The 17,503-nt window shown below is 36.5% G+C and overlaps 1 pseudogene; it reads right to left on the reverse strand.

The window, feature by feature from the left end:
• LOC104226872 (MLO-like protein 2) overlaps positions 1–17,286 on the reverse strand; it is a 50,314-nt pseudogene extending 33,028 nt beyond the window's left edge.
• Positions 17,287–17,503: the final 217 nt, after the last annotated feature.

The raw sequence follows: 17,503 nt of genomic DNA on the forward strand, positions 1-17,503 counted from the left end.
CTCCTCTTTTACAATCTTCCAAGAAGCCTTGTCAATCTCATTATGTCCTGCATCACATCAGCTTCAATCTCCATTTACTTAAATGGTAACAAGACTGATACTTTCGTACCTTCTAGAGGTATTAGACAGGGAGATCTCGTGTCCCATTACATATTCATATTATGTATGGATAGGTTATCTAGGCTGATTGATCATGAAGTAGACACCCTGAATTGGACCCCATCTCCATCAGTAGAACTGGCCCTAGGATATCTCACCTCTTCTTTGCTGATGATATTACACTATTTGCAAAAGCAAATCCAAAGAACTGCCATACAATTCTCAGACTTCTGGATTCTTTCAACTTGGCCTCTGGTCAGAAAGTTAATTTGATCAAATCCAAGGTAATCTGTTCCAAGAACACATCATTTGAACACATTGACATATATACAAGTATTCTTGGCATCAAACCATCTCCTCCTTTGGCAAATACCTGGGGTTCCCCATCTTTCATAAGAGACCCACTAATGTTGACTTCCAGTTCATTATTGATAACATGTACTCCAAACTAGCATGATGGAAAACCAGGTTTATGAACATGGCAGGGCGCACCACTCTAGCAAAATCCAGCTTAGCTACCATTCCTAGCCATGTGATACAATATATTAAGTTAGATATAACCATTTGTAAAAGGATCAATAAAATACAAAGGGATTTCATTTAGGGTACTACGACCCAGAAGATGAAATTGCACCTTCTGAGCTGGGAGGTAATTACAAGACCCAAGCCCCATGGTGACCTTGGCATCCAGAAGGTTGAGCTTAAAAATAAGGCATGACACTCAGGCCTAGCCTGGAGGCTCTTTCACAAACCTGACTCTCTGTGTGCGAATACCCTGATTGCAAAATATTATGTTCAAAGGGGGACTCTAAGAAAACCCAATTCTAGAACATGGCAATGCATCCTAGAAGGCTGGGATATATGCAACAAAGCTTCTAGGTGGGTGGTTAATAATGGCAATAGGGTGAGCTTTCTTATTAACTCCTGGATCCCTAACATAGGGTCTATTGACTCAATCATTTGTGGCCTCAAACAGCTGGGAGAGCAAAACTTAAAAGTTTTATCTATGTTCATCAATGGAAACTGGAGCTTCAACTCCTTTTCCTTTCCCCTCCCTGATCAATTGTCTACAACCATCACTTATTTTATCGCCAACATAAGCCCTATGAAAGAGGATAAGCTCTTCTAGGGAGCTACAAGCAATGGGCTTTTCTCCTCAAAATCTGCTTATGAAGTGCTTAACCCACAGTGGACTATCCACTCTGAGAATACTCCCTCTTTCAGCCGGATTTGCAAGCTGGAAACCCCAAGTAAAATTAGATACTTCATATGTCTCCTGGTGCACAACAGATTACTGACCAATAAGTATCTACATAGCATTGGGATTCAAGTCAATCCTACCTGTCCAGTGTGCAACTCTATGGTGGAAACCATTGATCACATCTTCTTTCTTTGCCATAAGGCATCATCCTTCTGGAATACTATGTGCACATTTGCTAATGACCAGTCCATGCACCTTCAGTTCACTCCTGGAACCCTGAATACTACTTGGAACAAACTAAAAGCCAAAGACTTTAGTGATCTTCTTGAATGGCACTTCCTACTGCCTTTCTGCTTTTGGAATATTTGGCTAACTAGGAACAACAACCTTTTCAATAAGAGGAACGATCATGTCCAACCAAAGTTAGTGATTGCCCAGGCTACTGAATATCACCTACTAGCAAGGACTAAGCCCCAAAAGCAGTGGACAACAATCAATGTTAAATGGGAACCACCTGATAGAGGTTTCTTCAAGCTTAAGTTTGATAGTTCATCCATTGGTAACCCTGGGTAGGAGGAGCAGGGGGAGTTATTAGGAACGACTTTGGGAACTGGGTTTTAGGCTATATGAGAGGTTATCCATCTATAACTAACAATCTAGCTGAATTACTAGCAATGCTAAAAGGGCTTAAGCTGGCAAAAGAGCATAATCTAACCCCTCTTGTGATCAACACCGACTCAAAAAAGATCATTAGAATGCTGGCAATTGGTCATATCCCTTATAACAATTTTGTTTTTGAATGCAGGTCATTGATGGCTGAGCTGGGGAACCCAAAAATCAGACGTAGCTTCAGAGAACAGAACAGGATGGTAGACATAGTGGCTAAGGAGGGAGAAAGGAAGAGATGAAGCACTCTGGGCAGACATCCCAAGAATTACATTTGTTGGAAAAACTCTGGTCTGTAATATAACTAATACCGTCTCAAAAAATTCTGTCCAACTGGACAGCTCCAATATGGTGCCACCCATGTAATATTTGTTAATTAAGTATCGGGTTAACCAAAATGAAAACATAGAATTAAGGTTAAAAAAAATCTAAGTTGACAAGAGAAAGAATAAAGAAATTAACCCTTGACAAGTCTAAAGTATTGTGGTCCAAAAAATATTTAATAGTGCAGTTGGTTGGCTACCTAGTGAGGCTTCAATTTCTACATCAAAATTTTAGTAGTTTGTATAACAAACAATTTATTTAACCAAAAAAAAAACTTGTTGTCCAAAAACTAACCATTATGGAATTGGCACTCAATTGTCTTAGATTCATCCTCCCAAGTTCTCTATGTCCTCATCTGCTTATCAACGTTGGCAAAAAACCACAAGCATATCTTGAATTAGGCCTATTTAGTCTTAAAATTGACTATAATAATTTATATAATTGAGTTAAGAGAAAACAATAGCAATAGATTGCACAGCCATCGAATACCTTTAAATGAAGGTTTATCTTTTGATATTTTAAATCAATTGTTCTAAGGGAAAAAGAATATCTCACAAACAAACCCATGTAGTTAAAATCTAGTTCGAAACTGGTGAAACAATCAAAATTTTGCATATAATAGCTTCAGCTTTTGCAAATGAAGTTCACAAACAAACAATTCCTTGGTCATTTGGGAGATGAACCATTTTTTAAATGAAAGCTTAATAATGACTATTATCAATTCATTGATACATACATAGATATATGTTTAAGTTAGTGAGAAGTTTGTTTAACCAAAAAATGGGATTTTGGTCAAAGCTTTAATTTAGAAGAACACGGGTTACTGATAATCAAAAGAATATATGAAAGAAAGTAGTTTGGCTAGCAATAAGATAATCAGAAGAAAAGCAAGTAAATTGGTATATTCAGATAATATTTTGTGTCTCTACAATTGATCAGTTCTCTCCCTTTTATAGCTATTTTGGAGATATGCGTTTTGCTTTTGTCATAATAAGGCCATTATGGACAATTAAAGACATTAAATGCTACGTTACATAATCATTGCATTTAATACAGATTCTCTAATATTTTTAGTATTTAAGGCTTATTAAATACTGTATCTGTACTCCCATGTAGTGTCAGATTCATTCCCCTTGATTCTTGAACTTAAATAAGTATGAGCGCTGAGTCTTTTGGATAACCGCTCGTGCCTTTTCCTTTGTCTCTGCTCGTATCTGTTGCAACTCGTGTCTCTTTGCCAGTTGTAACTCTTTGACCAGTCTATGTGTCATAACACGTCATTTTTACATCACTTTAATATGTGAACTCAATTTTTTCCAATACAGATAGACCCCCCATTTGCCATTTATTCATCGATTGAATATTTGGGAAGTGAATTTCATTAAAATGAAGATTTTTGTCACCATTAATGCTATGACAGAATCGATGCTTCAATTGTCACTTCCATTTAATGCTCTTCACACGTGTCACCTTTTCATTAGTTCTGCAGTTTTGCAACACTTTTTAAGGCTTTTTCACTGCTTCACTATTCACGAAGCGCCAGTTATCATCATTATGGTCCTTCCATCATTGCACCTTTTCCTTTGGCGGTTGCTTATCTGTATAAATATAACTTCCTTCTTTGTCTTTGCCACATCAAGTTTTCTGAGCATCCAATTTTCTCAAATCTCTGTTTGCTTCTTCATCGTATCATCAAGTCTTCATCAAACCCTAACTCTAGAAAGGTTCTCATTGTTGATACCTTCCCTAATGTCCCCAGTAGGAGCATAAAAGGGGGTAGGCTCCGTAGTTTAGGATCTGCACGTGGTTCTTCTATTCCTTCACCTAGTTCTGGCCCTTCTTCTAGAACTAGATGTTCTTTTTCACAAAGATCTTCTTCTAGGGGTAAAGAACCTTCTGAACCTCTTCGTGAGCCTTCAGTAGAAGAGATAGTTCCTGCGGAACTGTCTTTTTATCATGACACAGAGTCTCTTAGAAACCAAGTATCTTCTTTAGATCGTGTTAATATCTATCCCACTCAAATTACTGAAGGTTTGATTTCTATAGTTCATAGAGACTGCCATTGGTGTCATGATTTTCCTATTATCATTCCCAATCCGAATCAAAGAATTACTTCCTACTTAACCGAATTTTCTTTTGTTTATACATACCCTTTCACTTTAGGATTTAAACCAGCTATTGACCCTATTATCCTTGAGTTCTGTCGTTTCTTTGATGTTTTCTTGGGTTAAATTGGCCCAATAATATGGAGGGTTGTTGCCTGTTTGAGGCATTTGACCAACATAGCCAGTGTGCCTTTTACTTTCCCACATCTGATCCACCTTTACTCCCCTAGACTCTTTCGCAATGGAATTTTTACACTAGTAGCCAGGAGAAAAAGAGTTTTGGTGAGCCCTGAAGATGACAAAGACCGTGGCTGGTATGCCAGGTTTGTTGTTGCCCCCACTGTTGGTTTAGTGGGTGATGAGAATGTTCCCTTCCCTGAGAAGTGGAATTTTTCACGTGAGTCTTCTGACTTTCTCGTACCTTTTTCTTCAAGTTTGTTGATTTTTCTTCTAATTTTGCTTTTTTTCCCAGCAACCATGGGAGTTGTGGAAGATGTTCCCAATTTTCGTGATTGGGTAGACAAGCTATTGAAGATTGCTCCAATAAATGGTAGATCTTGGAAGACCCTTTCCCAACGATTTAGTTGGAAAGTAAAAACGCATGGTAAGAGCTTTTATTTTATTTTATCTTACATATTTTTTTTATTTCTCTGAACTAATTTCAATCCTTCTTTCTATCAGGATTTGCTATTCGAAGAGTTACTGCCGAGGCGGTCGCGGCTTCTTGTATCTCTTTAGAAAGGGCCCAAGAAATAATCTTGAGTTCTTCATCGAAGAGAAAAGTCGTTGATGAACAAGATTCTGAAGAAGAGGAAGATAGGGGCTCTTTGGTAATAAGGCCACGGGCTCGAAGACGCATCATTTCAGATGATGAAGAAGAAGCATCCCCTCGCCGTTCTATTCCCCTTACCGAGTCTGTTGAGGCCCCGGTAGTGATTCCTGACGATGATGTTGCTCCCGCTGCTGCTCATGACTCTGATGAGTAGCTTTTTATCAGCGGGTTTGGTGGTAAAGGCTTAGGCCCAGTTTTGGATGAAGCACCTCTAGCTTCTTTTTCTACACCGTGTCTGTGACTCCTTCTTTGCCGATCTCGGCTGTTTCCATTACTCCCAGACTATCTTTACTACTTCTATTGTTCTTACTTCCACTGTTCCTCCTTCAACAATTCCTCCCCCAATTATTCACCGTGCTGAAGTTGGCTTCTCAAGTAGGAGTGGTGCTATGAGGCAAGTGATCATTGAAGTCCCCGCTGAGGGCAATCTCTTAAGAAAATCGGGTCAAGCAGATGTATGGCTAAAGCCCTTAATTGGACCAATTGAAAGAGCCAAGCTAGAGAGCCATAGCTCCTTGACTTTGATGAATGATATTGTGCACGCTTCTCTAAAGGTATTCCCCTTCTCTTTTTCCTTTGTTGTGCTTTAAAATTTTTCTATCTTTGAGATTCTCATTTCCCTTCCTTTTCCTTTTTTTTATTGGCCAATCTTATCGGCACGGAGATGATGAAAAGGGTTGCTCTCTTAGAGCAATTAGTACGTGATTCTCAATTAGAGGCGTGCAATTGGAAGGAACAGTATGAAAGCCTTCAAATTGATGTGGAGTACTTAGAAGAAAGTAAGAGTACCTTGGAGCAGCAGGTACGGGCCTTGACTTCAAAGTTGGCAGTTGAAAAGGCTTCCTCAAGTCAAGTGGATAAAGAAAAGGCTCGTCTTGAAACCTCTTTCACCTAGCAGTTGGCCAAGGCAAGTGAAGAGATTAGAGATTTGAAGGCTCTCTTGGGTGAGAAAGAGGCTTATGCTGGAGAGCTCTTGTAGAATTTGACTCAAGCACAAGAAGACCTCCGAGCTTCTTCTGATAAGGTTTGTTCCTTGGAAAGTTCCGATGCTTCTCTTCAAGCTTCTTACACTTCTGCCTTGGCTGAAAATGAGAAATTAAAGAATGAAATTGCTGACTGGGAAAGAGATTATGAAATCCTTGAGGATAAATCTGCCATTGAAGTGAGTTGGGCGTTTTTGAATTCTCGATGTGATACCCTAGTTGAAGCTAGCCAAGAGACTTTTAACTTGGTATCTGAGTTAGCTAAAATCAATGAAACTATTGAGAAGGCTCAGCAAACTCATGATTTCCCTTTTCCCGTAGCCGAAGCTTCCATGAATGTTGAAGTTGATACGGGTATCCCAACTCCTTCAAGCCCAGTTGAGCCCGCTGCTGTAAACCAAGTTGAGCCCGCTGCTATTGATGCACCTACTTCAGTTCCTACATCTTCTTAGTGATAAGTTTAAGTCATTTGAATTTCTTTGTGTTGTTTTTTTGGGGAAATTGTGGTAAAACCCTTGGTCTCATTTGAGGGTTTGTTTTGGAAATTCAAGTCGCCGGACCTTTCATAGGGCAATTTATATAAAGAATTCGCAGTTTATGACTAATTTCTTACTTAGTCTTAAGCTTTTTAATATTAAGAAGTTTTCTCGTTACTATCTTGAACTTCCGTTTAGTTTATTCTTGCCTTTATTTCTACGGACTTATAGAATAATTTGCATTTTTATTCTTTAAAAATGCTTCTGTTAACTTCATGAATATTTATATTAATCATGAATTTTATAAAAGAGGGCCCTTTTATATTCGACACTTAATGAAGAAGACGTCTCAACTTCATAATGGTGTTAACATACGATAAAAGAAATAGGAATACACATGTTTCTTTGAAATAACTTTGACAAGTTTTTATTTGAACTTTGTCTAGCTTTGAATAACACTTTACACGTATTTGAATTACATCCATAACTTTCTCGTAACTGTTTTTCTTGTAACAGATTTAAAAAAGAAAAATAAACACGAGATTTTTATCTATAACCTGTTTCAATACATAGTCTTTACCCTAACTATGGTAAGGTTATTCTTTGGCTTTAGCTCGTGACTTTGCTCTGCACTTGACTCATTCAATGAGTGAACTTTTCAGGGCTTGATCTTCTTTGCCTTCCTTATACACATGCCCGTGTATATTATGTAGTCCCCAAGTGTTTGAGCGTTGAAGTATGAAGCCTCGAGCACTTGATTGTTCCTCTCATTTGGTCCTTTCCCTGTAAAGGAAGTACATATGGGACTCGAAGGTACGATTATAGATGAAGACTGCTTAACCCGTTTGAATTTCTATCAGAATAATTGTAACCCTAGGCTAGGAAGTTTAATTTATTCCACGTGCCTTGCAGGTCATGACTCATCATTTAGTACAGGTTAGCGTTTTGCCTATCATCTAAAGTCGTTAGTAAAATTTTAAAATACGGATACCTGACCGTGGGTATTCTTCAGAAATAATATCTCTTCAGATGAACAACATTCCAGTGTGATGGTAGTATCTTGCCATCCATTGTTTCCAGCTCGTATGCTCCTTTACCTGCAATATCATGAATTCTATAGGATCTTTCCCATGTTGGACTTAATTTCCTCGAGTTTGCTGCCTTCGTAGATTGAAAAACCTTTTTGAGCACGAAGTTCCCAATTTTGAAGAATCTGAGGTGTGCTTTTCGGTTGTAGTATCGTTCTATGACCTGCTTCTGTGCTTCCATTCTTATTAGTGCAGCTTCTCTTCTTCCTTCAAGTAAATCAAGATTTACACGCATTTCCTCGTCATTAGATTCTTCTATTGCCTGTGTGAATCGTGTACTCGGCTCTCCTATCTCAGCTGGAATTAAAGCATCAGCTCCATAAACCAATGAAAATGGTGTTTCTCCTGTACTTATTTTTGCTATTGTGCGATATGCCCATAAAACACAAAGTAATGCTTCTGGCCAATTACCTTTAGATTCCTATAAACACTTCTTTAAATTGTTGATAATGACTTTGTTTATTGACTCAGCTTGCCCATTACCCACCGGGTGATAAGGTGTAGACGTAATCCTTTTAATCTGCCAACTTTGAAAGAATTCTATGATTTGAGTGACTATAAACTGAGGACCATTATCACACACGATCTCCTTTGGCACATCGAATTGGCATATGATATTCCGCCAAATGAAATCTTTAACTTCCTTTTCTCGCACCTGTTTAAATGCTCCTGCTTCTACCCATTTAGTAAAATAATCAGTGAGTACGAGCAAAAATTTTACCTGTCCTTTTGCTTGCGGTAGTGGTCCCACGATATCCATCCCCTATTTTATAAATGGCCACAGTGTAATGACCGGGTGTAATAACTCCGCGGGCCTATGCATATTATTACCGTACCTTCGGCATTTATCACATTTAGCCATGAAACTTTCCGCTTCTTCTTCCATTTTGCGCCAATAATAACCTGCTCTAATTAAGGTTCTTACCAATGACCTTCCTCATGCGTGATTCCCACAATGCCCCTCGTGTATTTCTCTCATTACGTATTCCGTCTGAAAAGGTCTGAGGCATCTTGCTAAGGGACCACCGAACATTTTTCAGTAAAGATTGCCTTGCTTTAAGCAATACCGAGCAGCCTTTTTCAAAGCACATGAGCTTTTTTCTTATCTTCAGGGATGGTACCATACTGCAAAAAAGCAACAATCCCGTTCCTCCAATCCCAAGTTAAGTTATTAAAATTTATCCCATTCTCATCGAGGTCGAGAACTGAATGAAACAAATGAATAACTGAAGCTTTTTCATTGCTTGCCACGTCTGCCGTAGATGCAAGATTAGTTAGGGCGTCGGCTTCAACATTTTCATCCCTTGGTATTTGTGTTACTTTCCAGGTTTGAAATTGCTTTATCAAATCACGTACCTTCTCTAAGTATTGCTGCATCCTTGCTTCCCTGGCCGTATAAGTCCCCAGCATTTGATTAACTATGAGTTGTGAATCGCTTTTGATTATAATCTGATTTATGCCAAGTTCTCGTGCCAGTTCTAAACCTGTAATCACAGCTTCATACTCTGCCTCATTATTAGTTATAGAATGACATTTTATGACTTGTCGAATGGTTTCACCCGTAGGTGGTACCAAAACAATCCCCAAACCAGCACCCTTTACGTTAGATGAACCAGAAGTAAACAAGCGCACACAAAAATATGGGACTCGCGCGGATTTGCAGTTTTTTATGGCTGTAAAATGCCAAAAAATATAATGTGGTCATTTCGAGTGGGTGGAAATTATTTCTTATGCGGTATTTGATGTCCGGGACAAATATTAGACGATTCCACGACGGATCCATCCGGGCCCAAGGTGGAAGGCATGGGCTATAGCACACAAAAATTTGGGACTCGCGCGGATTTGCAGTTTTATGGCTGTAAAATGCCACTAAAATCAGCCACGAAATCAGCTAACACTTGAGATTTTATAGTAGTTCTAGGTTGGTAGGTGATATCATATTCACTTAATTCTATAGCCCATTTAGCTAACCTACCTGACAATTTATGCTTATGTAATATATTGCGTAATGGATAAGCAGTTACTACAGCAATAGGATGACATTGAAAATAAGGCCTTAATTTTCTAGATGTCATGATTAATGCAAGTCCATGCTTTTCCAATTGAGGGTACCGTGTCTCTGCATCTAACAAAGATTTGCTAACATAATAGATCAGAGATTGTTTACCTTGGTCCTCACGGACTAAAACAGTACTTACCGTTACTTCTTAAACAGCAAGGTAGATGAACAGTCTTTCTCCAGCCTTTGGTTTTGCGAGCAATGGTGGATTTGATAAGTATATCTTCAAATTTTTGAGTGCCTACTAACATTCCTCGTTCCATTCAAAGTGGTCTTGCTTTTTAAGAGCTGAAAAGAATTTAAAGCACTTTTCTGATAATTTAGAAATGAATCTTCCCAAGGTTGCAATTCTTTCTGTCAACCTCTGCACTTCTTTTTTGCTTGAAGCATATGAGAAATTTCTTCAATGGCCTTAATCTGTGCGGGATTCACTTCAATACCACGGTTAGAAACAAGAAAACCCAAAAACTTACCTGACGCGACACCAAATGCACATTTCTCCGTATTTAATTTCATATTAAATTTGAGCAAAATCTGGAATGTATCAGACAAGTGTGATATATGGTCTCTCGAATACTGAGTTTTAACGAGCATATCGTCTATATAAACCTCCATGGTGTTTCCTAGATGTTCTTGAAATATTTTAGTAACCAGCCTTTGATATGTGCACTAGCATTTTTGAGACCAAAAGGTATTACTTTATAACAGTAAGTCCCCCTGTCTGTTATGAATGAAGTTTTTTTCTCATCTATCGGATCCATTTTGATCTGATTGTACCCTGAATATGCATCTAAAAAACTTAATAGTTCATGCCCTGTAGTAGTATCAATTAGCTGATCTATATGTGGTAGTGGAAAGAATCTGTAGGACAAGCTTTATTAAGGTTTGTGTAATCCACACAAACTCGCCACTTACCATTCTTCTTTGGAACTACAATAGTATTGGCTAACCAATTAGGATACTTTACCTCGCGGATGGATCCAATCTTTAGCAATTTTTGAACCTCTTCTTGAATCACCTGATTCTTGAAAGTTCTTTTCTTTCTTTTCTTTTGTTTGACAGGAGGGTACGTTGGGTCTTCATTCAATTTGTGAGTCATTACCTCCGGTGGTATTCCTGTCATGTCAGAGTGGGACCAAGAAAAACAGTCCATGTTAGTTTTCAAAAATTCAATTAACTTACCTCTCATGCCTTGGCTTAGATTGGCCCCTACGTAGACTTTCTTATCAAGCCATTGTGTAAATAACATCACAGCCTCCAGTTCTTCAATTGTTGTTTTGATATTTTTGTTTTCTTTTGGTTCTTGAATGGTATCAGGCCTTGAATCCACATCTGTCCGCCCTTGTTCAGTTGAGGTTTGTGTTGTGGTGCCCTCAACTATCTTCTGTGATTGCTATTTTTCTTCTTTTTTCGTACTTGAATCTGCTACAGAGTTGATTCTCTTAGATGTATGTTGATCCCCGCGGATTTGACATATTCCCTATGGTGATGGAAATTTAATAACTTGATGCAAGGTTGAAGGAACGACATCCATTTCATGGATCCATGGTCTCCCAAGGATCATATTGTAAGTCATCTCCATATCTACTACTTGAAACTTTGTATCTTTGACAACTCCTTCTGCGAATGTGGTGAGTGTTACCTCTCCGTTCGTCACAACACTAGAATTGTCAAATCCAGATAAAGTATGCATCTTTGGTATTAATTTATCCTCAGCTTGCATCTCTTGTAATACTCTTAGCAAAATAATGTTCACGGAACTACTTGGATCAATCAAAACTCGTTTCACATTAGTATTATGTACAATTAAAGATATTACCAAGGCATCGTTATGAGAAGATAATACGCCATCCGCATCAACATCATCAAATGTAAGGCTGTCTTCCTCTAATACATGTCGCACCCGTTTCCCTTGGGTAATTATGACTTTGGAAATTTTATTAGCTGCAGTGTACGTTACGCCATTGATGTCTTCACCCCCGCTTATAACGTTGACGGTCCTTTTGGGAGAAGGTGGTTTAGTGGGTTCCTGTCTATTTTTCATATAAGCTTGCTTACCTTTCTCACTGAATAACTCGGTGAGATACCCTTGTTTTAATAAATGATCAACTTCACTTTGTAAAAATCTATAGTGCGTTGTTTTATGCTCGTGATCATTATGAAACTCATACCAATGATCAGGGTTGCGCCTGTTTGGATTAGATCTCATCTCTTTTGGCCACCGTACCTTGTCACCCATGCTTCTCAAAACAACTACGAGCTCGGAAGTGCTCATATTGAAATTGTAACCGCCAAATCTCGCCTTCAAATTTCTATCATCATCTCGTGACTCATGGGTGTTTCGATCATTCCTAAATCTTGATGAAAAGCATGACTCTCTATTCCTTGATCTGTGATCATACCTTTGATTGTCCTGTTTTGACCGTGAATCTTTTCCCGCAGGTCCCATGTATGACTCGTACCTATTTTTACCGGACCTTTTTTCGGTTTCCGCCCGTCTCGAACTTACTTTTTCTTCTTTTTGGAATTGTGGAACAGTATCTTCTTCTATCCTTAGCTTTGTGCTATACATGTTGTAAACGTCATTCCATGTTGTAGCTGATAATTCACGAAGACTTTCCTTGAGTCACCTCATAGCTTCTGAGCTCTTTTCATTCAAATTACTTGTGAAAGCTATAGCTGCCCAATTATCAGGTACACATGGTAATGTTATTCTTTCACGTTGGAATCTGTCCACAAACTCCCTAAGCAATTCCGAGTCCCTTTGCTTGATCTTGAAAATATCTTCCATTCTTTTTCGACTTTTTGAGCTCCTGAGTGTGCTTTGATGAAAGAATCTGCAAGCTCGGCAAAAGAATTTATAGAATTTTCGGGTAAAAGAGAAAACCATGTTAATGCACTCTTGGTGAGTGTTTCACCGATTTTTTTGACTAATACTGATTCAATCTCCTACTTGGTCAAGTCGTTGCCTTTTACGCCTGTTGTGAATGCAGTCACGTGGTCTCGTGGGTCTGTTGTTCCATCGTATTTTGGAATATCAGGCATTTTGAATTTCTTTGGAATTGGAAGGGGAGCAGCAGTTGGCTTCCAGGGTTGTTGCGAATATTTATCCGTATCTAACCCTTTGATTACGGGTGGCACCCCGGGTATTTTCTCTATACGGTCACTTTGCTCCTTGAGCTATTTCTATAATGTTAGTACTAAATTTTGTAAATCAGAATTGACTAAGTTACCTGGTTCTCCCTCATGTGATTCACTGGGGGTTCCACCGCTACCTGAATTTACAAGCCCGGAACGAGGGTTCTCCAAAGTGTTGTTATTTGGAGTGGTGTGGGTGGTGCAGCAGGTAACTGGCTAGCAAAAGACTCAAGAGCTTTATTGACCTGTGCAACAATTAGTTTCTGCAAAGTTTCATCGATAACTTCAATATTTTCAAATTGAGCGTTTCCATTTGTATGAGATCTATCAGGAGAGCCTTCACGAGACCGCCGAGGAAAGCCTCGTGGAGAAAGGACCGGGGTTTGATTACCCTGTGGATTTCCTTGAATGTTGTCATTGTTGTTCGACATGGTTGATGCAACAAGGAAAGTTAAGCTAAAAGAGGATAGATTATCAAATTCCCAGTAACGGAACCAATTTGTTTAACCAAAAAATGGGATTTCGGTCAAAGCTTTAATTTAGAAGAACTCGGGTTACTGATAATCAAAAGAATATATGAAAGAAAGTAATTTGGCTAGCAATAAGATAATCAGAAAAAAAAAAGCAAGTAAATCGGTACATTCAGATAATATTTTGTGTCCCTACAATTGATCCGTTCTCTCCCTTTTATAGCTACTTTGGAGATATGCGTTTTGTCTTTGTCATAATAAGGCCATTATGGACAATTAAAGACATTAAATGTTACGTTACATAATCAATGCATTTAATACAGATTCTCTAACGTTTTTAGTATTTAAGGCTTATTAAATACTGTATCTGTACTACCATGTAGTGTCATATTCATTCTCCTTGATTCTTGGACTTAAATAAGTACGAGCGCCGAGTCTTTTGGATAACTGCTCGTGCCTCTTCCTTTACCTCTGCTCGTATTTGTTGCAACTCGTGCCTCTTTGCCAGTTGTAACTCTTTGACCAGTCTATGTGTCATGACACGTCATCTTTACACCACTTTAATATGTAAACTCAAATTTTCCCAATACAAAGTTACCCTTAGTTTGCCAAATCCCAAAGTTGTAATACAATATAGCACATGTGCAACTGCTAATACAAAGATAAAAAAGTGGAGCTGGTGAATTGCGTATTTTGAAGCAAATTGGATTTTTCCCTGCATTTAAATCAGGATAAAACAGAAGTTAACAATCCATCAACCTAAATAGCCGTTCACCCGATCACTTAAATTTAAAATAGCCAGCAAATGTATATTATATATATAATTTATTTATAATATGTGTCTGATCGTGTATCAACGCATAATTTATATATACATACTAGAAAAAGTAAACAGAAAATCTAACCAATTATTTGTGTAAAGATCCCATTTTTATATGGTCATGTCAGATTAATAACAATATAATTATCCGGCTTAAACAAAAAGCCCTCATATCTATATAAGGCATTTCTCCGGGTTAATTTTTACATGATTGCTAAATTCTATCTACTATAATAAATTATGAAATAATCGTTTGTCCTATTAAATAATTGAATCTATATAACTATAATAAGAATAATAAAGTCATAGAATTATTCATTGTAATATTAAAGTAGCTAAATTTACCCATTATAACACCAAAGTTACTAAACTTTACTCGTAGAACAGTAAAGTCACCTTTATGAATAGATTTTGTCTAATAATGAGTATAGTTTCACTCTACTCTAACGTAACGAAAAAATAGAGTTTTACTGTTATAATAGATAAAATAATTTAATGACTTTACTGTTATAATGATTAAATTTTAATTACTTTAATATGACAAAATATAATTTAATAATTTTGAATAAAGTTCAACGACCATACGAAAAATAAAATCATGAATATTTAGGAAACAAAGATTGAAAAAACACCTTGGTTCTACATGGGTCGAGATATTGGGCATCAATAAGTTTGTTTATGTGACATGGATGCCAAGAGCGTCCAACACTCTTTGGGACACATATCTTAGACACAGGATGTTGTACAACCGCCAACAATAATGATATGAACCCCAATAACATTAGTTCTGCCATCCAATTTAATTAAAATACATCTGTCACGTCAAAGGCAAATGAAATACTATATTTAAACTAGGGGTGATCTAATTGAACCGGAAAACCGCACCAAACCGAAAAACCAAATCAAACCGATTAAAAAACCCGATTAGGTTTGATTTGACTTGGTTTGGTATTGAGTAAAAAAATTCGAACCAAACCGACATATAAATATATAAATTTTATTTATATTTTTAATATTTTATAGTGATTTTTCTTTAGAAAATGTAGAAATATTTGGGATCCTCTCATGTATTAACCTTGAAAGCGTAAATTAACGAAAAATTATTGTTAGACGACTAAGAAAATAACTATCATATGTTACTAAAAAAATTCTCCCATTAAAATATTTTAATAGATCATATGTTTGTCAATTTTTTCCATATTTACTAAATATATATTCACTTATCAAAGCTTTATCTATAATTTTAATAAAGTAAGATTGAAATAATATTCATTTAATAAAAAATCCGAAAATCCGAAAAACCCGACAAAACCGGACCAATCCAAACCGATATAGTTGATTTGGTTTTGTTTTAATAAAAATCGAACCAACCCGGTCCATATACACCCCTAATTTAAACATACAATTCTTTTTACCTGACTTGATCTTCTCAAGTGCTTCATACAGTGGTTTCTTTTGTTTCTTCCATAACCACTGTAAAAGATGCAAAGATGTTATGTTATCATGTATAGAAATGCCAACCAAAAATGGTGCCCGAAGAGAAAAATCAAAAAGGTTAACCTACCGTGCAAGTATGCAATTAGCATTATTCCATCCATCTCAAGTTTTTTCCTTTTTGCCATTCGTCAATTGTTGATATATTTGACCAACTTTCAAAAATTAATAATATGTAATATTCCATCCATTTCAAAAAGGATGAACTTATTTTTTTTTTAGTCAATTTTTATAATAAGAATGAACCCTTTTTAAATTTAGAAATAATTTTACTTTAAAACTACCGTTTTACTTTTAATGCGATAATTTATAGCCACACAAATATCTATGGATTATTTTAGACCACAAGTATCAAAAAAAAATTTCTTGTTAAACTCCTTGTCTAGTCTAATAGGTTCAACTAAATTGAAACGGACTAAGTAGTTGTAACTTTCACATAAAAATAACAAAAGTATGGCCTACGTTTTATTAATTGAATCGTAATAGCTTGGGTCCTATTTATTTTTGCAATTTTGATGTACTGGTTTAGACTCTTGTCTATTTTGTTTTCGTAATAATGTTTCTACTAATGAATTCAACCACCTCGTTGTTCTACACTTTTTTAATATAAAAATATAAGAAAACGACAGAAATGTAGTATAGTCGTTTGATTTTATAAATTAATATGGTGATATTTGATTGGATATGAAATTAAAGAAATAAATAAATAAAAGTAGAACTTGTGGCCTTAAATATGCGATTTTTTCTATAAGTAATGGTTAAATTGTTTAAAGTTAAAATATTTTCAAATATAAAAATATAATATGTTATTATTTTTTGTAAGCATACTAAAAACGATACTCCTAATATACATCAAATAGAACAAAGGGAGTAACCAAATGTAAATAAATTGCAATAAAAGATACTCCTCATATAGATTGACTCTTGGAAGTGAGATGATAAATATTTTAGGATAAATAAGATTGATAAAGCATTGACTGAAACTTGTAATTAAGTTCAAAAGTGTTCTCATGTAACGCGCAACTTGACATACAAACAAAGTTGGGTATTCCACGGCGTACCACATACTTTTTTGTAATCATGATATTATACTAGGAATATTTACCTAAAATTTAAATTGCTATATAAGTAATTTTTAAGTTGTACCCTTAACCTTTCTTCGTAAATGACTCCTAAAAGTTCACTAGGCAAGGAGAAAGTCGTGAAATGATTGACATCTTTCATCTTTAATCAGAAATATATTTTTTAATAATTAGAAGATGAAACTTTATCTCCTTAATAGACATATCTGGCGCAAATTCAAATTAGTCGCCTTGGACTACTGACACAAAATGGTCAATAAAAAAAAAGAAAGGAAAAAATTCTTTACCTCTCCAAGATGATGAATGATTTGTTCAATGAAAATGGAGATGGCAACTAATATGAAGCAAACCACAGCGACAGCCCATGTTGGTGGTTTGTCCAGTGGACATTCATCACAATTCACAAGTAGTAATACAGCACGTTGAAACCATATGAGATTCAAATCTTTTACATATTAATTGCTTACTCTTTCATAGTTCAGGACTTTATCTGGTTTTGGGAAGATAAAGGGAGGTTTAATTGTGTTGGTACAAATGCAAATGCTTATATAGAGAACAAGTTGTTGATTTTTCTATACTGAGTCAAAGAAGTCACTCGTATGGTCAACACGTGATGACCTTGCATTTAGGGCTATCTCTAAGACTTAGGGTTAATGGAATTATGAA

Source organism: Nicotiana sylvestris, chromosome 5, assembly GCF_000393655.2.
Source record: "Nicotiana sylvestris chromosome 5, ASM39365v2, whole genome shotgun sequence".
Lineage (NCBI taxonomy): Eukaryota > Viridiplantae > Streptophyta > Magnoliopsida > Solanales > Solanaceae > Nicotiana > Nicotiana sylvestris.